At 37.9% G+C, this 25,000-nt stretch overlaps 1 protein-coding gene across 9 annotated transcripts in view; it reads left to right on the top strand.

Annotated features, from left to right (window-relative positions):
* LOC144970831 (uncharacterized) overlaps positions 1-25,000 on the top strand; it is a 171,315-nt gene that overhangs the window by 99,941 nt on the left and 46,374 nt on the right. Inside the window, exons 1-2 of one of the 9 annotated variants that reach the window (XM_078910906.1) lie at positions 2,446-2,560; positions 3,774-4,332. The exons of the other annotated variants lie outside the window; for them this stretch is intronic. The gene's annotated coding sequence lies outside the window, so the exon portion shown is untranslated. Of the gene's footprint in view, positions 1-2,445; positions 2,561-3,773; positions 4,333-25,000 lie in introns of those variants that run through there. 9 annotated transcript variants of the gene reach the window in all.

The following is a 25,000-nucleotide window of genomic DNA, read 5'->3' as shown; positions in this document are numbered from 1 at the left end:
TAAAAACAAAACAAAAAAAAACAACAACAAAAAACAAAAAACAAACAAAAACAAAACAAACAGGCAGTTTGGATAACGGTGTTAAATTCCTGTTTATATTGGTAATCGTTTGTAATCTTAGGTTCAACAATATAATATTTCGTTTATGGAAACAACCTACGTTTAGATCACATAGAGTGTGCATAGACTTTTACCACAAGAAATGCGCCATAATTTTAAAAAAAAAAAAATCTTATTGCCCCCCTCACCCTTTCAAAAAAATATAAAAACAGATAAGATAAGATGCTTTTGTACAGTAATAGTTATTTGAGCGGAATAAATAGACCGAGGGCAAGCGCTCAGCTGCTGATCGCTGGTTCAAGTATGTAGGTAAACTGAGTCAGTTGATTTGCATTTAGACAAATCGTGCTGTGAACAATATTGTATTTCAATACCAAGCACAGCTCGTCAAGCCTTTGAAGGTATCGTCGACAGAAAACCAACATGTCATCTTGTTGGCTATTACCATTTTTAATGATTATAAAATAGACGTTGGCCAGTACAGTTTTTAATACTAATAATAATAATAACAATAATAATAATAATAATAATAATAATAATAATAATAATAATAATAATAATAATAATAATAATAATAATAATAATAATAATGATAATAAAATAGATGTTGGCTATTACCATTTTTAATAATGATAATAAGATAGATGTTGGCGATTACCATTTTTAATAATGATAATAAAATAGATGTTGGCTATTACCATTTTAATGATGATAATAAAATAGACGTTGGCTATTACTGTTTTTAAGAATAATAAAATAGATGTATGCATCACGAGGAAGCCGCGTGTGTTGTGTTTTATGTAAAGTCTACCCGATATTCCTAAACAACTACATTAGGGTTAATTCGAAGAATTACGATAGTTTGGTTCCAATTTCAGACCGTTATGAGCATTTCTAACTCATCGAAATCTATTGAAAATGAAAGTTGATGCCAGACTACATAATTTAAAGGATTTCGAAGTGTTATTTCGTCATCATGAGTTAACATTTTTGATGTATAAAGTTAACTTTAACGACTTCTACTTTTATCTCCGAAAACTACGATTTGAAAAATCCTGAAGTTGGTAGTCTTCAAAGGGATGGAATAGCAGCCGGTGCACTTGTTAATTTTTTATAATTTTTTTTTCCTTCGTGATTTTATTAATTACCCAACATTTTCGTAGTCTGACAACCCCCCCCCCCCCCCCATTCTTGCCACAAAACGTGTTCTACATGTAAATAAAGACTGATGGAATGTCAGAAACAAACAAAACAAGCAAAAAACAAACATACGAACAAAACAAAAACAAACAAAAATAAAACCAACAAAAAACAAACAAACAACTTTTAAAAATACAAACCAAGAAAATATTTTTTTTCAACGCAAAAATATTGAGTATGAATAGTATATCATTCTATTCTATTCCTGTGAGGCATTGCTCACACTGTAAATAAAACCACAATACTGCCAGTTCCACACTAGGAGTTCTAAGGGAGAGCAACAAGCTTCTTCAAAGCTTTTCAAGCTGTTAAAACGAGTTAAGCCTTGCTGAGCACACATAGAGGGGCCACCGCGCGTGGCCATTATTTCCGCTGGCTGCCTCCTCATTTCGCCTTTTTGCTCTCTCTCCATTACAATGGATGGATGGGCGGATGGCTCTGTGACAATGGCAAACAGTGTTTCGGTTAACTCTTTCACTTGCCTATATTTGGCTGTCCCAATCTAGCGGGTCACTACTCTCTTGACGGGTTGTTTTTAAAAAAATAGATTTTTTATTTTTATTATTTAAAAAAAATAATTATTATTGAACTGTAATGGTGTTGCTCACTCTCCTATTCAAAGATTAACCGAAAAACCAATTTGTTTTACTAAGAATAATGATCAATTGTTCTTATTGATGTATTATTAATGGAATAAAGAATTTTGGGAAAAGCGATAGCATCATTGAAAATATCCGTGCAATTCTGGAATAAACTTCGTGTGTGTTTCTCTTGTTGGATTTTCACGGTAAACATTTTACACCTGTTTTTTAATTTTTTTTTTTTTTACTGTGATTCAGACTCAAACATAAATGAAGTTGCTTTTAAAAGAAAAGAATGATATCAGTCTTTGGCTTGGATTCATAGGTTATCGAAGATTTAAGGTGGTGATGATGATGATGATGATGATGATGATGAAATGGGCGAGTTGCGTGTTCTTTCATACATAGATAGCATTGTTTCCCCATTAAACGGAGTTTCCAATTATCAGAATTGCAAAGGTGGCGGAGTGACCGTGTGAAGCACTGACAGGCTTTGTCGGTGTCAGTGTCGGCTCTGTTCGTGTATCTCCGTTAGTGGCCGCCCGCCCGCCGGCAACAGCCGACAACTCGGAACGTGTTGGTTCAGCTTTTGCGGCGAGTCTACGAGTTTGTAATTTGTGTGTGCTTGTTGTGTGGTGTAGTTTGTTGGTGGTGGCTTAGATAGACGGCTGTAGCAGCGACTAGCAACACCAGCAAGCATTATCATAGCTCACCGGAGGGTAAATTAACCGTCGACATTGTGAATGTTGATAATAATAATAATATTGCTGTGAGGAGGAGAAAATCGTCTGCTCGTTCGTCAGACTGTGACTGACTGACTGACAGCAGGCGGAGGCCAACCAGGGCCAAAGCTGTGTGTTTTGTTTGGTATGGTGTGTAGTTCTGTGTACAGTTAAGTTCGACTACAGTAAGCTATAAGTAGATAGTTGTAAGTAAGTGGTGATGGCCCTTCATAGTATTCATTTGGAATTCGACACTGGCTAATGTTTCTGATACCCCCCAGGTGATTGGGTCTATCTATTACAGTACACACTGTCAGGCAAAATTCTGGGTAGGTTATCCAGTGAAACTTGGAATTCTACACACGACAATAACAAGCCGTGAAAGTTGACCTCGTCTAAAGTCTTGAGGTGTCTTGTTGTTTTGCTTCCACTTCAATTCCACTTTCATTGTTATTGTTATTCATTGTATCCATGAAGTGCTTTATTACGGTGGTGTGAATTTGAATAATTAAAGAATTGTTGCTTGATTTCATCGTCGATTCTTTTACGGATTTAACCCTTTTGTGATAATCGTTATCTTGGTATGGGACTGTAACTACAGTCACAGAGTTAAAATAGAAGGCAGATGGACCCAAAAGTGGCTTTCGTGGTTGGACTGAATGATTAATGAGTGATCGGGATTGTTTTGTTGTTTTTTTTTCACCTCCCCCCTCCCCCCCCCCCCTCTCCTTAAAAAATATAATTAAATGCCATTTAATTTTTTTCTTTCTGGTAATACTTTGCCGCTGGAAACTGTGAACTGTAAAAAGTACAAATATTGATATAACAGCTTTAAAAAAATAATTAAAGATGTAAAAGAAAGAACAAAATACCAAACACGGCGTTAAGTAATTAATGAGGGTAGGTAGATAACTTTGGGGACCATTGTCTAATGTGCTTTAAAAGGAACGAAACGTTACTATAATGGAACAAGGGTTTTTTGCTTGTAATTTGTCGTCGACCAACGACAGGGTTCACCTCGAAGTTAACCGATGTCAGAATAGAAATGTATAGTATGGATTGCCATCAGCTATCTGGGCAGCGTAGGTAATCTGTTGATTCCCCCCACCCCGATGCCCCATCCCCATCCAACTACATTTTTTGCCAGTCTACTTTTATCCACTTTCCATGCGTTAATATTTAATTTCATTATAGATTTTTATTTCTTTAGATATAGATAGGCAAGTCATAAAATATGACGGAGGACTTTTTGATCGTCATCAACAACCACCAAAAAGAGTTGTTATCGTTGATTTAAAAACAAACAACCCCGTAGACAACTAAGCAACAACAGACATTAATAGAATTAATAGTTATCCATCCAACCACCAATCATATTTATAGTTGTTATCGTTGATAACAACAACAACAAAAAAAAAAAGCGTAGACAAGCGAGTAACAACAGACATGTGTGTAATACAAGGTACAAGTTATCCAGCAATCAACCGATTTTATCTCTAGTTGCTGTCATCGTTGATGTCATTTAGATTATAAATGATCCAATGCACAATACATCGGATTTCTTGCTTATGAATCAGGGATAAAATATTCAAGGGTTTTTGTGTGTGTGTGTGTGTAAAATTGAGGAATTCGTAATCATCGTGAATTTGACACAGGTGTGATTACACAAGATTCAGTCACGTCTTCTAGTTCCTGGATTCCGAGATTCATACTCGTGTTTCCAATTATAATAATTATTGTTGACTCAGTGAAGCAGATCATCTAATCAGGTCAGTTCGCGACACGTTTATATTTTTTACTTCCTCCTTCATTGACCACTCTTATTATTGTGTGTGTGTGTGTGTGTGTGTGTGTGTGTGTGTGTGTGTGTGTGTGTGTACTGTAAAAGTAAATGTGTAGTCAGTATAATATAATCCTCTAGATTTAAAGAGATCGTGAGGTATTTACAATGGGTCAGGATGATCCCTCGTTCGTCGCGGTTTTTATTTTATCATAAAATTAAATATTTCTCTTCATCTAACGTTGAAAGTAGTCATATGAAATCCCCCTGCTTAGTATTTATCTTGATATCTGTAGCGTATAATCCTGTGGTTTTGATAAAGTATTACACTTCCTCTATTTATTATAGTATGTGTAATAGAACGATACAAGTAGAAGTTGTAATGCGACGTCAATAAATAGCGTTTTATGCATTTTCCTTCTCAAGACTCATCATCCTAATCATATAACTATTGGTCTCTCTTACTCATAAGCGACCCAACTCACTACCATTTACTCTTGTGTCAGTTTAGTTCCTTTTCTTTCTTTCTTTCGAAATTTTAACAGCATATTAAAACTATATATGTGTTGGTGTGAATGTTTATGTCGCTTTGTACATAAAGTATGTCTCACAGGCAACTTGATCTGTGGCTTGCCACGGGAATGAAAGGACGCTTTGAGTATAACGGGATTGTTTTGTTGTTTTTTTTTTCACCTCCCCCCTCCCCCCCCCCCCCCCTCTCCTTAAAAAATATAATTAAATGCCATTTAATTTTTTTCTTTCTGGTAATACTTTGCCGCTGGAAACTGTGAACTGTAAAAAGTACAAATATTGATATAACAGCTTTAAAAAAATAATTAAAGATGTAAAAGAAAGAACAAAATACCAAACACGGCGTTAAGTAATTAATGAGGGTAGGTAGATAACTTTGGGGACCATTGTCTAATGTGCTTTAAAAGGAACGAAACGTTACTATAATGGAACAAGGGTTTTTTGCTTGTAATTTGTCGTCGACCAACGACAGGGTTCACCTCGAAGTTAACCGATGTCAGAATAGAAATGTATAGTATGGATTGCCATCAGCTATCTGGGCAGCGTAGGTAATCTGTTGATTCCCCCCACCCCGATGCCCCATCCCCATCCAACTACATTTTTTGCCAGTCTACTTTTATCCACTTTCCATGCGTTAATATTTAATTTCATTATAGATTTTTATTTCTTTAGATATAGATAGGCAAGTCATAAAATATGACGGAGGACTTTTTGATCGTCATCAACAACCACCAAAAAGAGTTGTTATCGTTGATTTAAAAACAAACAACCCCGTAGACAACTAAGCAACAACAGACATTTAATAGAATTGATAGTTATCCATCCACCCACCAATCATATTTATAGTTGTTATCGTTGATAACAACAACAACAAAAAAAAAAAGCGTAGACAAGCGAGTAACAACAGACATGTGTGTAATACAAGGTACAAGTTATCCAGCAATCAACCGATTTTATCTCTAGTTGCTGTCATCGTTGATGTCATTTAGATTATAAATGATCCAATGCACAATACATCGGATTTCTTGCTTATGAATCAGGGATAAAATATTCAAGGGTTTTTGTGTGTGTGTGTGTGTAAAATTGAGGAATTCGTAATCATCGTGAATTTGACACAGGTGTGATTACACAAGATTCAGTCACGTCTTCTAGTTCCTGGATTCCGAGATTCATACTCGTGTTTCCAATTATAATAATTATTGTTGACTCAGTGAAGCAGATCATCTAATCAGGTCAGTTCGCGACACGTTTATATTTTTTACTTCCTCCTTCATTGACCACTCTTATTATTGTGTGTGTGTGTGTGTGTGTGTGTGTGTGTGTGTGTGTGTGTGTGTGTGTGTGTGTGTGTGTACTGTAAAAGTAAATGTGTAGTCAGTATAATATAATCCTCTAGATTTAAAGAGATCGTGAGGTATTTACAATGGGTCAGGATGATCCCTCGTTCGTCGCGGTTTTTATTTTATCATAAAATTAAATATTTCTCTTCATCTAACGTTGAAAGTAGTCATATGAAATCCCCCTGCTTAGTATTTATCTTGATATCTGTAGCGTATAATCCTGTGGTTTTGATAAAGTATTACACTTCCTCTATTTATTATAGTATGTGTAATAGAACGATACAAGTAGAAGTTGTAATGCGACGTCAATAAATAGCGTTTTATGCATTTTCCTTCTCAAGACTCATCATCCTAATCATATAACTATTGGTCTCTCTTACTCATAAGCGACCCAACTCACTACCATTTACTCTTGTGTCAGTTTAGTTCCTTTTCTTTCTTTCTTTCGAAATTTTAACAGCATTTTAAAAATATATATGTGTTGGTGTGAATGTTTATGTCGCTTTGTACATAAAGTATGTCTCACAGGCAACTTGATCTGTGGCTTGCCACGGGAATGAAAGGACGCTTTGAGTATAGGAAACGTGTGTTTAAAACATGGAAATGCTAGCTGTCATTTGACTGTGTGTTTAAAGGAAAATTGTAAGATATTGTTCTCTTTGAGTGCAATGTGTTTTCTTTGTTTACAATCAGGTTGGAGGTTACTATTTATATACGCACAATCTATCGATTTGCTGATTCTCTGCCCTCGTTTATTCTAGCTTGAAAGTTAAACACACACTATATTATCTGGTAGCACGTCTATAGATGGAACGGAATTGACGTCGCTCAGCTCTTTGTTATTGTTTTTAGACAGCCATTTTAATGATAAGTTCTCGCTAAATTATATCAATCGGACTTTAAACGTTTACGGTTATAGATAGTATGCGCGTGACTGAGAAGCTCACAACATTTCCATCCGGAAGTATAACGGACCAACACACAAAACTATGTGTAATCTTGAATGTTTATAGTCTGAATAATACACTTTAGTGATAATTACTCATAAGCATGGATGGTAAAAGACAATAACAAAGACCAGAGTGACGTCATCTTCGTTCTATATATACATAGTTTTGTGTGTTGGTAAGTTACAAACGGCTGGCGGATGTTGTGATCATTTTACCTAACTCATAGCATCAATTTCAATAGGTGCATTCCGTGCACCACTGCCATTTGTTTTATGTTGATTTGATGTACGACCAGCTCGACACCCCCCCCCCCCCCCCCCCCAAATTTGACCCCCAAGCGGGGTCATCCCCTTACACCTGATTTTGAACCCCGGCGTTCTATGCCTTCCAATATGATTGCTAGATGCACAGTTCTCTTACAGTGGTGATTGAATTAGTATTGATTGTTTTTTCTCAAAGGGCTCGAGCCTTCTTTCAGACACACGTTATGCATTCGTTTTCACTCGTTTTCACTCGTCCTTCAGTTTGCTATCTTTATCATTCAATGCGACGTAAACATGATCAAATAATTTCACGTCAATTCTAGGTGTATGAACTGGATGGGGTTTCCTGACCTCCCATGGTTGGCAAAGAGGTCACTCGCTGTGTATGTTCTGCCCCCTTATCTGTTTTCCCCTTTCTGTAGCTAGTTTGCGCTTGGCTAAGAAGCTCACAACATTGCCATCCGGAAGTATAAAGGACCAACACACATAACTATATGTGGCCTTGAACGTTAATAGTATGACTGAGTGACGTCAGTGTCATTCCTTCTATGCCATCTCCCTTCTTACTGGCACTGAAATGACCAAAGAGCGTCACAAGTACTGTAAAACCCCAAATAAAAACACAACAAAACAAGGTGTATGAATTTTTTATTCAAATTATTATTATTTTTTTTTTTTGTCGTATCTCGAGTGCGAATGAGTTCCCTTGGCTATAGTTAGTAGCGTATACATTATAAGAATCATCGTGGACGACTTAATGAACAGAAGTGGAATTCTAGTTTCGTGTGGCTTGCTTTGTGAATAGAATGAAACATTGAGCATAGCGAAAGCATGGAAATACGCAATTTGGTTTTGGGCGTTACAGATTAAATAGAAAATGATAGGCTACTACTATACAATTACCTGGCTGAGTGCAGTTTTGAATCGATTTCTTCCTTCAGCTGTTGATGTGCATTCAGATGTGTCTAACCAGGTTGCATGTATTATAGTTTCATAGTTATACAACTAATTGAGTAGCATTTGGAAATTTAGATTCGGCAATACTGCCGTACACTGACAAAATACATGTCTATAGATTTTGGCCTGAAAACTTTTTAAATCAAATCATTTACCGATAGATCATCAGTACTTCAGCTTGTCTAAAGGTCTCAGATATCAAACTCCATACGTCAATTTGACAATTTGTTTTGGGGGTCGGGAGAGGGAAGGGGAGTGAGGGGTGACGTCTGAATAACTTGATATGAGTAATGTATTAACTTTCCTGGTTAAAAAGGTGTTTTACCTCCGTACAGCTTATACCACGCAAGCAAACAAGCGAATGTCGTTTAGGTGATCCTTTGTTGCGATAATTGTGAGAGGTTTTACATTGAGCGTTATCAGCTCGTCAGAGGGTGTTTAGCTGCAATATTTATTGCTACATTTACGACCCTCCTCCGGCGCTATACTCTATGACGCTAGCAGATATCAGCCCGCCAGGAGCTTTTCAGGATTATCCTGGTGTGGATATTTTAGTGGTGGTGTATGTATGTATGTATGTATGTTGACTGCTGTCGTTCACTGACAAAACGGCTTTTTGTATAATTTATCGATAGATTGAAATGGCCCTCAACCTTTGCACTTATTATGTACATGTCTTATAAACGATCGCAGGTATTGGCTTGTTTTAACAAGTCTTACTGTGGACAATATTTTACGTTGGTTTGAAAGTACTGTATTTCCTTCTCAGTAATGAGCTCATAACAACTTGGGTTATCAACCCTGGAAATAAGTACGCGTCGCCCTCAACGAGTCAAAAGTCTGAAAGCTAATATTTACTACTTTGGGTCCCAGCTTAAGACTTTTGGACTAGTTATGGGTGGTGGGAAAAGGGAGAGGGGGCCGTTACTATCTATCAAATTATTAAGTAAACGTGATCAGGCCAAATTGACAAAAGTCGTTTTTTCGTCGTATTACAGTGTAGCCGATAGCCTGATAGCCATTATGCATGCATGCGATCCATTTGATGGCAGCTGGGGGATACGTGAGGGCGATAGATAAATAGATAGTAGGTAGATATACAATCTCGAGTGAAAAGCTGTATGTGATAATGATACGGAAAAAGTGTTTGCTATATGATAACATGGAAAGCTGCATGTGTGTATGTGGGTGATGATAATATACATGTAACTCACTGCTTAGAGGGTGTAATGTGTTGTAAGTCTCGCTTTATCTCTAGATGGTTTTGATTGAAAGGTTTAAGTAATAATGATTTATCTTACTTTGTTATCGGTAGGTGGTTGGTTAATCGAGTGTTAGTATGAATGGTCCTTGAGGGACGAGAGAGAGAGAGAGAGAGAGAGAGAGAGAGAGAGAGAGAGAGAGAGAGAGAGAGAGAGGGAGAGAGAGAGAGAGAGAGAGAGAGAGAGAGAGAGAGAGAGAGAGAGAGAGTGTGTGTGTGTGTGTGTGTGTGTGTGTGTGTCATGCACTCAGACTTGCATCCGTCGTTTTGTTCCTTTTCTTGGCGCTACGCCTTCACTCGCATCGGAAATAGTGGGTCATTGATTTTCCATGGTGGTAATTTCATGTATATTTGATTCCTGGGAGGGTCCATAATAACAACAACGGCAGCGAGTGCTTATCCCCTTACCCGACCTGCCTGCTTGAAAATGTAAAAATTCGTAGTTTTTAGGATATAAAAGTCTAGTAGTTGTTCCCGTTAATTTCATAGATCAAACAATTTACTATCACAAGGATTAAACAACACTTCTAAATTATGTAGGCTAGACTGGCGTCATCTTTTATTTTCAGTAAGTTATCATGACTTATAAGTACTCTGGAAGTTCTGAAATTGATCCAAAATTTCGTATTTTTACGAATTGTTCGTATGTAGTAGGCAAGTCTGCCTTACAAACATACGGGATTCGATTACAGTCTAATTATTGTAGACGATATTTTACCGACTTTATCATTTCATTGAAACCCAAGTCTCGTTGTTACTGGTGAAAACGGTTAGAATTTATAACCAGATAAATTTTGACCCATCGCCTCAAAACGGTAAGTCGGTGTGGTATAGATACTAAAACTTGAAGCTATTGATGCTTTGCATTTAGCTAAAGTACTCCGCAAGTTGACTATAACGTACCAAGACACAACACTATGTGTAAAATTATACATTTATAGTCTGATTGATATCATTTACTGAGAACTAATAACAAAAAAGCTGAGTGACGTAAATTTCGTCCTTTCAGAAGAAATTCTAGACATGGGTTAAGCGTTTATGTTTTCAATTAGGGGAGTGAAAATGATTTCTTAAAACTGATGAAAACTAGAAAGTTTCATTTTCTTGTTATTTTAACTTTAGATCCTAGCGGCCATCTGTCCCTGTTTGGCAATCTGGATAATTTTATTTTTAAAATTTAAATTGGAATGTTTATCTTGCATTTTCCAGGATTATATTTTTTTGACTAGAAGATTAAAACAAGGAACAGAAAACTATTTAGATCTAGATTATAATATTGGTATAATAGTCCAAACATACAGCTGTTTTGGGTCATATCGATATTGTGTGTTAGGGTTTCCCGTTTTAGTTCCTTGAAAAGTTGACCGCTATCTACGTTAAATTTTCTTATTGGCACCTGGTTTACCCCGACATTAAACTATATTTTTATAAACGACGCGTTGTAATCCATTTACACATTTACGCAAGCATAAAACTATGTTGTTGAACGACGGATCATATAATTTACACAAGCATAAACTATGACTCGGTCTTGCCGTTAAAGGGTTGGAACTCGAGTGCTTCTGCTGCTGCTAGCATGACACGTCAGTATGTTTTGGTTCGCTTGCATGGCATTTTCATTTTGTGGGTGAGTGTTAATAATGGTTGTTGGCCCCAGGTGAGCACATTCTGGATCGGTTTAATTAATTAATAGAGGTTGAAACGGAAGATTCGCCGCATGTGCATATTATCGATATTTGTGGATGTTCTATGGTTTAGGCACGTGTCCGATTCGATTCTATAGTCATGAATAGCTGATTATTCACAATGCGGTAACTGTTGATTTTTTTTCGTCTTCGCTGTAGTCGTCGTCATCGTCGTCTTCGTCATCATCAAATAATCTGCTACTTAATTTCAAATAATTTTACCTCTTTACCCATATCTACACGCACTAAACACACACGTTCACATGATTAACGTTTTGATTTTTTTTAAAAATATAGCACAATATCCAACAGAAACACTTAACATGTAGGACGAGACATGACGCATGTTAGGCGGTATTGCAATTTTTTAGGACAGAGATAACGCTGTTAACGGCCAGGTACTCATTTTACACCTGAGTACGGTGAGAGAATGTGAGTAGAGAACCTTTTCCAAGGACTCACATGCGCCGAGCGAGGCTCGAACCCAGGACCTCCGATCCGAAAGCGAGTGTCATACCACAAGACCACGTAGCCGCACATAGTTCCTAATTGCTATTCTAATCTCAGACACAGACAATCATAATGTATTATCATTCGTAATAATAGAAAATAAAATTGTTCGTTTACGTGCCATGCGCTACCAATTCATCCACAAAACGTATTCTCCCCCCCCCCCCCCCCCCCCCCCTTCCCCCCCGATATGGGTAATTAATTCCCTGTACATGCTCAAATAACGACCATGAACCGAGTCTTCACTATAATCCACGATTGGCTATTGACGCTGTCGTTTCAGCACAGGGGAGATAATTTCCATTTTATTTCTAAAGATACGAGGTTTTTTTTATGAATGGTTAAGTATGACGATTTACCGGTGGGGGTCTCTCGTTCTTTGAGATTTTAACACCGAGTTATTTATTGTACCCTGGCTTTATTGAAATGTTTCTTTGATTGTATTTATTTTAATGGGGTGTTTTTTATTGTTGTTTGTTTGTTTTGTATTGTTTTATTTGGATAGTGGTTAGAGTAAATAGTAGGGGGAATTAGGTCCAAAAAACCCTTGAATTGTGCAAACAGGGTTGAAAGCATGAAAATTACATATGTTGTAAAATATGAAAAACCCTATAATTTATGATATAGAACCACTCTGAGAGATCAGTATTAGTCGAGATACAAGGTTTTTAAGATTAGAAAATTTTGAAATGGACGACAATAATTTCTTTCATTTTTATTGTGTAAACATTCGAGGCAAGCCGACCAAAGGTTATTTTACGTCATCCTTTGGATTCCCATTGGTGACTATTTTTAGCGTCGAAGCGGATGTTTTCCTTTCGATTCACGAACCATACAAATTATCTAATCGTAAATACTATTCAATTTCACTTGTTTTAAAGGACGTCTAGCGAGCAATATTCTATAATATGACATTTTTTCTGCATCTGATTTAATAAGTATAATCAATTGCTCTAAAACGGACGGGCAGACGGGAAGATGAGCAGAGGGGTAGACAAAACAGACTAGCAGCTCAATAAATGCCGATAACCGGTGTTGACAAAGACAGTGCTCCTTCTCCCCTCCTCCTGTTTTCTTTTCTTTCCAAAAATACTGCTATAATCATTTTACGTGAGTTAAAACCTATTTCGGTCAAACTTGATGACAGTAAAGAGTAAGCATACCGCTTTCATTGCTATAATTATCATCATTATCATCATCATTAACCACTATGATGCTGTATTGTGGCAAGCTTTTTACTTTACGTTATTTACCGTTTATAATGTCCCTCTAAGTCGAGGAGGTATGACAAAGGGCAAGGCTATGAAACTCTTTTTGAAGATTTAACACAATTCAGTTCTTTGGTTTGTGATGAAAACAAGTTGGATGTATCTATGTTTTTAATTCATGAGAAAGAAATGAGATTATTGAAAGCTTAAAACAAAATGATGCTAAGTGGCATAAGTATTGTCGTGTAAAATTTAATGCCAACAAAATTAGGCGATTAGAATTAAAGAAATCTAAAAGAATTACCATACAAGAATTCCAAACTTCGTCATTTGACTTGGAGGAGTCACCGAATGAATATATTTCGCAACCCACGAGAATAATGAGACAACGTTCAAAATTAGAGATTGGCTATAATAAACAAAAGTGCTTTTTTGTAAAAACATAGCATCGGGAGTACTCAATTCTGTAATGACAACAGATATGGAAGAAAATATTCGTGAAATAGCGTTATCTATAAAAGATTCTGATATGTTGTCATTTATTGCCGGAGGAGATTTAGTCGCTCAGGAGGCACACTACCGCCCTATACCATAGGTTAGGTCAGTACAGTAATGAGTAAAATTCTCTCTCTCTCTCTCTCTCTCTCTCTCTCTCTCTCTCTCTCTCTCTCTCTCTCTCTCACTTCTCTCTCTCTCCGTCTCTCACTTCTCTCCTCTCCGTCTCTCCCGCTCACCTCCCCATCCTCCCCCCTCTCCCTCCTCTCCCTATTTTATCTACTAGTTAGGTTAGTACAGTAATGAGTAAAATGCTCTCTCTCTCTCTCTCTCTCTCTCTCTCTCTCTCTCTCTCTCTCTCTCTCTCTCTCTCTCTCTCCCTCTCCCCCTCTCCCGCTTTTATCTACTAGTTACAACACGAAATAATCATCAGTTAGCTACCGTAAATGGTTACCGGTGTATTTAAAGTTTTAGAACGCACATTGTATAGTAGTGGTTATTTCCTCGGATAAGTAATGCTATATAGGAAAAAATAAAGGTGCTAAAAACGCACTGTTCTGAGAAATTGCCAGAGTGGTTCTATATCAGGTGTTATTTATACGGGTCATAGCTACCTATATGCCAGTTTTCAGGATTTCAACCCCAATGTGCACGGTTTTAGCCTAATTTTCCCTAATACAATGAATATGAAGAAAAAATATATTTTTACGCAGTTATTTCCCTTGTTTAATATATCTGTAATAGGTAAAATCTAAGGCCTTAAACCGATACGTTATGATTGATTGCCAGAGTGGTTCTATATCAGATGTTTTTTCTATGGGTTTTAGCAAACTGTATGCAAATTTTCATGCTTTCAACCCGAATTTGCACGGTTTTAGCCTAATTCCCCCTACTAAAAGGAGAGAATAAGATCGTGAACAAGTTGTGTACATAGTTTATAAGTAGATATTTACAATACGTGTTGAAATGGAAACGGGTCCCTCTTCTCTAGATGATTGCAATAATTGACGTCACTCAACGGACTGGTCTGCTAACTGGAGGAGAGATTAAATCAACATATTATTTTAGTATAGATTGATAGTGATTGACGTTAGACTGCTGTTTGTTGTCAAAGTAGATTCGGAAGGCATTTTAGAACAGATAAGGAACCAACCAAAAATTAAAAACCAAAAACAAAAAATAATGTCTCGCATAAGGATGGAATATGGTTCTCATGGAGCAAACCTCATTTTAGCGGGTGGTTGGATGGGAGCATCACCCTTGAATCATATACCTATGATGTTCGCATGGGTGTACGATCCGATAGTGATGTCGTTTCTTCTTCTCTTTACTAGCCTATCCTGCTTCTTTGGTTTGTGATTGTATTTTTGACAGGGATATTTTTTTTTTCTGTAAATCTTCTGCCTGTTTGTTCTTGGTTATTTATAATTTAGCTTATGATATCTTTAGGTTATGATTTTGATTTACATTTGTACTATTTTTGTTAGATTGCTTGTTTTTTTGTTTCAGCAGTCTCTCATATAACCTCAATTGTGTTGGAAGAGACCTAAAGCAACAAGCAAACAAAAAAAACCTCATTTTATTCAAATAATGTTTATTGCATTACAATAATAATACTGTACGTTATTCCCTCTTATTTTACTAATTTATTTTCTTTCCTTTTTTGTTTTTTTCCCCTTCTTCTTCCATATCTGTATTTGCAAACATACCCGGTTATTTGAAGTCAGAATTTAAAAAGTGTTGACTTTGTTCTTCTGCTTGATCTCATTTAGTCAGACTGTGACAGTGAAGTGGTTTTTTTAAAGTTGAACGGCCTGTCGTGTTCTGTTTGATTGTGGGGATTTTCTATTCATTGAAGTCCTGTGTACCCATCAGAGGGCGACTTGAACGGTTGGGAGCGGAGAAAAACATGGCTGAAGTGCCATGATAGATAAGTGTCGTTTTAAAGATAAATCATGATCGTAGACTTATAGCCATGGCTTATAGTGGTGCTTTAAATCCGTTAAGGGTCGCGATAGCTGCTCTATTATTTGCATGTGTGGCTTGTGGTCTGGTGGTATAAAAACTCGGCTTGTGACCTATAGGTCCCTGTTTAAAAAGGCTCTGATTTCACATTTTCAATCGGTCCATGATTTATTGGATATTGCGCTATAAAAAGAAAAGCTCACTTACAATGTTAAACCAAAGCTTTCCTATAAGAGAAATTTGGCCGTGGAAAATTGTGGTTCTGGCACATCGGGCTGATCTGAGAGATAGCAGCACCAGTAGCTAAGTCCGATAAAGAGGTAGATACCGTCAAAGCACTGTAATATCATTTCTTTTATGGTGGAAAGACTTTGGGGGATCAATCTGTCTACGGTTATCAGGCAACGACGTGCCCCTTGTCCCAATCTATAATGTCCTAATAACTACTAGGGGTCTGGTCAAGCGGAATGCATTCATGAATTATAACCACTACCCGGGGATATTGGGTGGTTTGGTGGGGTGGTGATTGGATAGCTTGTCGGCCCGCTTGTTGATATTCTGTCGAACGTGGTGAACAAAACACTGTTTTCTTATTTTGGCCCAAAAAAATCCAAACCATTCTTGATATTATTGATAGATAAAGATAAGCCCCAGTGTGTAAAATAACCTAAGCCTGAGGATTCAGAAGTTTTTGGGTTAAAACTTAAAAAAAAAAAAAAAAAAAAGTTGGGTATCATCAAAATGTATCAATGATGTTGGGTTTAATTTTTTTTGGCCTAAATGAGAAATGGGTGTTTTGTCCGTGCACGGCCGTCTTGGTTCGTGTTGGACTTGACTCTCTGTTGATCTATCCGATCTCTATCTGGCATTGATTATCACCAATGATTTGTATTGCCTTCCCTCCCACCTCCTTGTTCTCCTCCACCGCCACCTCCTACTTGCCCCCTCCCCCTCTTTTCCTCCTCTTATTTTTTTTCTCCTCCTCCTCTTCTTCCTCTTTTTCTTATTTTCCTTTCCACTTCTTCATCCATATCCTCTTCTTCCTCCTTTTTTAAATAACCCTCTTCCTCTTTATCCACCTGTTCTTCACCCGCTTTATCTTCCTCCCCTCTTCCTCCACCCCTTGCCCCCTCTCCTATTTCACTCTTCTCTCTCCTCTTCATCTTCCTCCCCTTCATCCTCCTCCCCCTCCCCCCTTCTTCTTCTTCTTTTCTCAAAATGACAGGACATCATCATCAACTCGCTATCATGCATGGTACAATACTATCTGTCTTTGTCATGATAGAACGAAGATGACGTCACTAAGTAAGGTCTTTGTTATTTAAAAAAAAAGTATTTTGCCATCCACTTTTACGAGTACTTCTCACTTCTTCTTCTTCTTCTTCGTTCCTCTGATGGACATCTATGGCTGCAGTCCGATATCTGCTATGAAGTCTGTGGTCCGCTTTAGGTCCTCAGCCTCACCATAGAGCTTTGTGTTGAGTGTTGTAGGGTGACCCAGTGGTTCGAACGTTGCACGTTATATAATGGGCAATCCATAAGCACATGTAAAGTGGTTTCATGGTCGGTTCCACATGGGCAATAAGGGGTTGTTCCAATACCTAGCTTTGTAAACATATGTCCTCTTAGTCTATTGTGTCCTGTTCGGAGGCGGAATAGAGTGACTTGGCTACTTCGCTGAATGGCATGGATTGGATCCTGTATGAACCAGACTATAAAAGTTCATGGTTACACATAGTTTTGTGCGTTGGTCCGTTATACCACCGGATGGCTATGTTGTGAGCTTCTTAGCCAAGCGCATACTATCTATAACTCTAGCTTCTTATAGCCCCTCACTCGAGTCGGCTCGAATTCCATTATTATTGACAATCGGATCGGATTCCTCCCAAATCTTATTTGTAATTTACATACTAACGGGGTTGATTGCCGACCGACCACCGACTGATCGAGCACCGGAAAATGACAATCATTTCCTGGAGATTTCTGCCCGACCACAAAACGACCTCTCTCTCTCTCTCTCTCTCTCTCTCTCTCTCTCTCTTCCTCTCTCCTCTCTCTTCTCTCTCTCTCTCTCCTCTCTCTCTCTCTCTCTCTCTCTCCCTCTCTCTCTCCCCCCCTCTCTCTCTTCTCTCTCTCTCCTCTCTCTCTCTCCTCCCCCGCGCTCCTCTCTCTCTTACCTCTCTCTACCTCCCCCTCTCTATCCTCTCCTCATCTCTCTCTCTCCTCACTCTCCGTCGCTACTCTCTCCTCTCTATCTCTCTCGTCTTGATCTGGCATGGAATGGATGCTCTCACCCTCATGGACCGAAATCGCAATTTTTTTTTGAACCTCATGTTCACTGTTTGATCTGACGAAAATACTTTGGATAGAACGTATTCAACCGGAAAATCCAGCAATTGCCATTATCCGTTTGGCTAAACTTGATACCTCCGCCTCCATGGGTCTGATCGGGGGGGGGGGGGGGGGGGGGGGGGGGGGGGGGGACGACGACGACTCAAATAATCCTTTATTTATTTCAAAATCTTATCACATTTCCTCTCTTCTCCCTATTTAATCCAATTTATGATAGCAACTTTGTCACACCCGCTTCTCAGCCTGCCACTCCAATCGAAATTTGATCATAAATCAATTGCAGTGTTTGTTCAATTATATAACCAGTTAACTTGCCGTACTCTGAAAAAACTCGAATTTAAAAAATTGACCAGAAACTCATCCTTCATATGACCCTCATCCTGAAAAAAAAAAAAAAAAAATAATAAAAAACCCAACAAACTCTCAAACCTGAAACTTCGCTAAGTCCTTGGTTGGAAATTTATATATTTTTCTTTCCAGGATGAGGTTAATTTAAATCGATCGATATTTGAAGGACGAGTTTTCTGGCCAAATTTTTAAAAGATTCGCCAAGTTTACTGGTCAAACATTTTTGTTTTGTTTTGTTTTTTTTTTAATGGGGGACAATAAAAGACAGATTTTGATGTGTGCGTGATGTCTAGGTTAACTTTATGTAAATTATGTATGCAACAGCTGCTGTCGTAATATTTGCTACATTGATGGGGCATTGAGGGGATGTATAATATGTATATTATGCATGTGTGTGTGTGTGTGTGTGTGTGTGTGTGTGTATGTATATTATATTTATCAAGGTGTTACTTGGATAGTACTCTTTGGATTGTATAATCGTGTCGTTTTTATCAGTGGAAAAGCAAATCACACACACACACACACACACACACACACACACACATCCAAACACAGAGTTACTTACCCGGGAGGGGGAGTAAAGGAAGAGAGAGAGAGAGAGAGAGAGAGAGAGAGAGAGAGAGAGAGAGAGAGAGAGAGAGAGAGAGAGAGAGAGAGATGGATGAAGCCATGGATCATATTCATCCAAATCTCATCATCATAAACGACATGAAGACAATTGAGAGAAAAAAACAAAAACAAAAGCAACCCGATACTAAAGAAACAAACAGGAAAAACGAATTGTTTTAAAATTATTTTAAAGAAAAAGAAGACACGACTAACTTAAACACAACAGAATAGAATAAAAAAGAACACGAACGACAAGCATCATCAAGGAATCAGTGAATTTTAAAATTAGAAAAATATATATTGTCACTAAAGATCAAGGATTGAAAAAATTGAAAGCTGTCTTGATGATTTGATGGTTGAGGTTCTCGATCGATCGATATTTGAGGGATGTGATTTCTGACCAAATTTTTTTATAAGTTTTATTTATTTATTTATTTATTTATTTATTTATTTATTTATTTATTTATTTATTTATTTATTTATTTATTTATTTAATTAATTATTTATTTATTTGTTTATTTGTTAGTTAATGCTACGGTAGAATGATCGATGGAGGAAGCCATCACTAGTCTTGTTATTGTGTAATTATACTATTATACGGCCTGACCTAAGTAATGACGAAAGACAACTCACTTTGACATTCATGTTATATTTTAACTGTTGTACTTTTCTAATCGTTTGATATTCTTGGTAATGGCAAAGCGTGACCTTATTGATCTACCGCAGACTGTTCTGCACTGACTACTCTGACAAAACACCTTTTTGAAAATTTATCTCGAAAACTTTACTTATTTACTCCATAACATCAGGGAATTTCTTAACAAATTGTTAACAGCTCTTAAACTGGAGGCTTTAGAGTTGAGACTGTTTGTTAACTTGGTATGGAGTGTGGACATGGAATCCGTCGATAAATAATATTATGATGACATTTTTTAGAATTAAACTTTTTTAAAAATATATCGAAAAAGGAAAATATTTTTTTGTACCCTGTGCTGACAAGCAATGCAGTTCACAGTCATTTTGACTATATATGCTGAAAGGCATTCTATTAACACAATCATTAATATTTTACAACCAAATAATTACAGAATCGTACGTTGTCAAGATCGAAGATTTAATTTTATACAAATAAACAAACAAACAAAAAGTATTTATTTATTTATTTATCTTTTTAAAAAATGTTCTTCTTACATTTTAAATAAAAGTCAGTGACCGGTCTGAGCTCCGTCTCAATGCACACGGCGTGTGGACAGACGGATGTCCATAATAACTATACCCAGACATGTAGAGTAGAAATGGAAGAAACCCAGACAAGATTGAGAGACGAGAAGGGAGATTTTCCGATAATTTCAGCAGCCCGAGACCAGGGACTTGACAATGGTGTGAGACAAGGTGGCCAGATCAATGTTTTTAAGGAATGCCAAACATAAGAAAAATGGAAAGAAGTCAATTGGTGTGGAAAAGTAGAAAGTTAATTTATCTTAGCATCACTTTTTACGAGAGTGTGTATATTGAAATTGAATAAGCTTCATTTTACGGTCATATGACGAGCAATATCTTGCCTGATAAAAGCCACCAGATTAAGTAGACGTATTGATGAAAATCATAAAAGAAAGAATTGGTATTATATAGTGTTGAATGAAAATATTGGGAAGGGGGGGGGGGGGGGGGGGGGGGGGAATAGGCAAACAATCAAAATGATTCTTATATGCCAAAGATTTGTTCAAAGTACCAATATTTTGGAATTGGCATAAACATATCAAACTGGCAGCAACCCTGGTGTGAGAACGTGAGACTGAGAATCTGATCAATAACGGATGCTGACGTGGGTCCCATCCATCCCACCTACCCATCTATCCCCCCCCCCCCCCCCCCACACACACACACACTCACCCTCCCCCCAATCTCCATTCCCCCCGCACCCAACCCTTCCCTCTCCCTCTTTCTTACTGCTTACTTCGTCCTTCGCTCCCTCAAACCTCTTTAACCCGTCAACCTCATCTCCTTCTTTTTCGGAGTCCACCCTAAATAGATCAAGAGTATGTACAGGAAAACGACATTTCCTCATTAGGTCTGTTCCTGGACATTTTCAATCCTTGCCACATCGGACCCCCGCCAGCTGCTCTCTCTCTCTCTCTCTCTCTCTCTGTCCTCGGTTGACTCCCCCAACGTCTCTCTCTCTCATCTCATCTTCCTCGTTCTCAACCTATCTATCTATCTATCTATCTATCTATCTATCTATCTATCTATCTATCTATCTATCTATCTATCTATCTATCTATCTATGTGTAAATTGCTGTCTAGTTTTGTATCGAAGGTCAGTGCACGATGGAAATGAAGATATCAATACACTATAGAGACTCGAGTAGATTAATACCCAACCCTTCACACAATCCCCGAGGGGAAGAACGAGAGAGCGAAAGAGAGAGAGAGAGAGAGAGAGAGAGAGAGAGAGAGAGAGAGAGAGAGAGAGAGGGCGGATAGACAAATAGAGACAAATAGATTTGGAGATCGTTAGAAAGATGGTTCTATAGATAGATTGATAGAGATATATAGGCTGATAGATACACACTCTCACACACGCACACACACACACACACGCACGCACACACACACACACACACACACAGAGAGAGAGAGAGATAATGGAATAGATATAAAGAATGAGAGGAAGGAAAGAGACAGACAAACAAATAGAAAAAAAATGATAGGTAGACATGGATAGATATGGAGAGAGAGAGAGAGAGAGAGAGAGAGAGAGAGAGAGAGAGAGAGAGAGAGGAGAGATATATAATGGAATAGATATAAAGAATGAGAGGAAGGAAAGAGACTGACAGACAAATAGAAAAAATGATAGATAGACATGGAGAGAGAGAGAGAGAGAGAGAGAGAGAGAGAGAGAGAAAGAGAGATAGAAGGAGAGAGAGAGAGACAGAGAGAGAGAGAGAGAGAGAGAGAGAGAGAGAGAGAGAGAGAGAGAGAGAGAGAGAGAGATTGCTTCTTCATGTAGGTAAGTAACATCGATAACCGAGACGGATGTCGGAATAGATCTGAGAGAATATAATCACAAAATGGTGGGGTTGAAGTGTCGATTATCATAACGGGGAGTGAAAAATCGATCATTTTTGTATAAACGACCGCAGCAAATCGAAACGACATGGCGGCTCCGATTGATTTCTCTCTTTGATCTTCCGACGCCACTTTTGAACTGTGTTTTGTTTTTTAAAAAATAGATAATTGCGTCCGAATGGGCATTTTCTTTTTTTTTTTTTAACGGTTACATACCTCCATGCATGTTTCCTAATTCTTCTAGGTTCTAGCCAAAGATGATGTAGAATGTCTTTGGATGTTTGGGGGAAGGGGGAAATTGGGTGGGAGGGAGGAGGAGGGTGCTAATACTCTTGGATGGATAGATTCAAGAAAATTTATATAAATCGTCAATATATATTACAGGGTTCAAAGTTAAGCCACATTGGATCAAATTAAGCATCTAATATTGTCTGGTCCAACAAAGAGATCTGCTCGTAGGCCTCTGAGTAATTGTTGATGTCGCTGATTCGTGTCTTCGGGTTCGGATCCGCCGTCATCGCCAATTTTCTCTCCCCATACTTCTCCCATCTCATAGCCAGATAAAATAATCTCCCTCGTTATAATTTTTGCCTGAATATAACCGCAGACCTAACCGACACACACACACACACATACACACCCACACACACACTCATACATACACATGCGCGCGCGAAAAAGGACACAGAGAGAGAGAGAGAGAGAGAGAGAGAGAGAGAGAGAGAGAGAGATGGGGGGGGGGGGAGTCAGAGAGAGAGAGAGAGAGTGAGAGTGAGAGAGAGAGAGAGAATCTTCGTGAAGGTCTTTGGTTATATTTTAATGTAAAGTTTGATATATGTTTTTTTAAAAAAAATACCCATGCTCTTTTAGGGCAAGAAAAATATTTTTTAGAAAAGCAATTTTATTTTTAAAAGTTGGACCCCCCCCCCCCCCCTTGATAAAAAAACAACAAACAAACAAAAAGAGCAAAATCCCAAAGAACTCAACCAATTTTTGAAGCAAAACTAAAATCCATACCGAAACAAAACCATCAAATATTTCTCTGTTAAGTACGTTTCGAATCGACTATGCCCTAGTTTCGCTGCTTTTGTCTTGAATGATTTTTCATGCCTGATTTAGCTTTCTAAAACGTTCTATTGATTTGGGGGAAAAAAATAGAAATTGACTCGTATTTAGTTCCCTCACGACCCCCTGCGCTGAGGTTTTCTGTGTTCCACTTAACTCTATGTCACAGTGCATTGACGATGTAATTTCCGATTTTATTGATTGTCATGAATATTATCTTTTGTGTTGAGCCCCCCCCCCCCCCCAAATAAAATTAAAAAAAACAAAAACAACAACAACAAAAACATCACAATCAAACAAACAAACGAAACTAAAAAAAAAAAGATTTTAAAAAAATGTAGGATGTTTTCGATTGGACCCGGGATCGATCCTGGTCCCTTTGCGTGTGAAGCAAGGGCTCTATCAACTGAGCTATCGGACCCACCCCCTATCTAGGTCAGAGTGCGAATCAATAAATCTTTAATTTCTATAAAAATGACTTTTCGCAAATCGTTTCCCTTTGATCTCCGTCACGCCAAGATGTTGAGGACTAGCGCGATAAAGAAACGGATAAACTCATCGCCATTCCGAAAGCGAATAGGCACACAAGTATCGGTTGACATTTTGTTTGTCTGCCTTCAACACGCTTCATTAATTTCGTTAGAGAAGCACTGAAAGAAACTCTGCACTCGATTATAACTCAATTATTGATAACACGACGGAGAGAGAGAGAGAGAGAGAGAGAGAGAGAGAGAGAGAGAGAGAGAGAGAGAGAGAGAGAGAGAGAGAGAGAGAGCGAGAGAAAGAGAAATTAAGTTAAGGAAATAAGGCGGGAAAGGGTTTGGATAATGGGAAAGAGAGATAGAGTGTATGTATGTGTGTGAGTGAGTGTGTGTGTAGGTTTGGGATGGATTTTGGCCAAATATATAAATAAGTAGACAAGTAGGTACAAACATTTCAACGATTTCACTATGTTGAATGCGCTCCTCAATGCTTATTTTGCACCCCACCCGCGTCCCAGGAAGCCATATGAATCCAATTTCCATTTCATACAGTACAAGCCGCTTGTTAAGCGCCCTTATTATATTAATACCATTGAGAGAGAGAGAGAGAGAGAGAGAGAGAGAGAGAGAGAGCGAGAGAGAGAGAGAGGTGGTGGGGAGGGGAGGAGTTATATAATAACGTTGTGTATTGAGTGTTGTCTCGAACCCGTGAATAATTTGTCCAGCAAAGTCTACGTGTGCATTATTGCCTGTGGGAAACCGTTGGGGAACCGATCAATATGTTTACACTTCCCTTTGCGCTATGTACGATGAATGGGACTTAGATTATTTCGACTCGGGTTCGATACACCCTTTGCACGCCGAGTTTGACTTGGCTCGAAACACTTTTATTGATATATAGAAGGAACAAAATTGACGCCTCTCGGCTCTTTGATATTGTTTTTTAGACAGCCGTTTTAATGATTAGTTATCACTAAATTCTCTGGGTTGGTTCGTTGTATCCGACTGGCGGATGCTATGAGTATTTTACCTAAATGCATTGCATCAATAACTTGCTGTTTTGACCAAGAGAGCAGTCAGAAACAGCGATGCAGGTCGGAAAAAAAGTGTGTATGAAACAATACCATACAAAGCAAAGGGGAAAATACAAGAGAGAAAAATATTCCTTCCTCCCCCTCAATATATCTGCTTTATTTGGCATTGTTCATACACTTTTTCCAATCTTTATCTTACACCATTGCCTGCTCCTTAATTTGTCACCAAATTGATGCAACTCGGGGTTCATTTGAAGCTGTTACTGCTCTCTTGATGAAAGCGGCGGGATATAGAGTTCAAACTATATAATTTTGCCCGGTGAAATTATGAATTTATAGACGTTAATTTTAATTTTGTCTTGCCGTTTCAGGGTTAAATTGATTTTTGTTCGATAATATCGCATTCATTTCAAACACCGGCACTCGCCTTTTTTTCTCTCCCCGTTCAAATATTATTACGCACCTAATAATTATCACTTGTGTACTTTTGTATCAAAGAGAGGCGGTAGGTGATTCAGGATTTCCTAGATGAA

Source organism: Berghia stephanieae, chromosome 4, assembly GCF_034508935.2.
Source record: "Berghia stephanieae isolate SIO BIC M18660-M18661 chromosome 4, UCSD_Bste_1.3, whole genome shotgun sequence".
In the NCBI taxonomy this organism is placed as follows: domain Eukaryota; kingdom Metazoa; phylum Mollusca; class Gastropoda; order Nudibranchia; family Aeolidiidae; genus Berghia; species Berghia stephanieae.
Note: the sequence above shows the minus strand (reverse complement) of the source record. Positions and strands in the feature narration are given on the sequence as shown.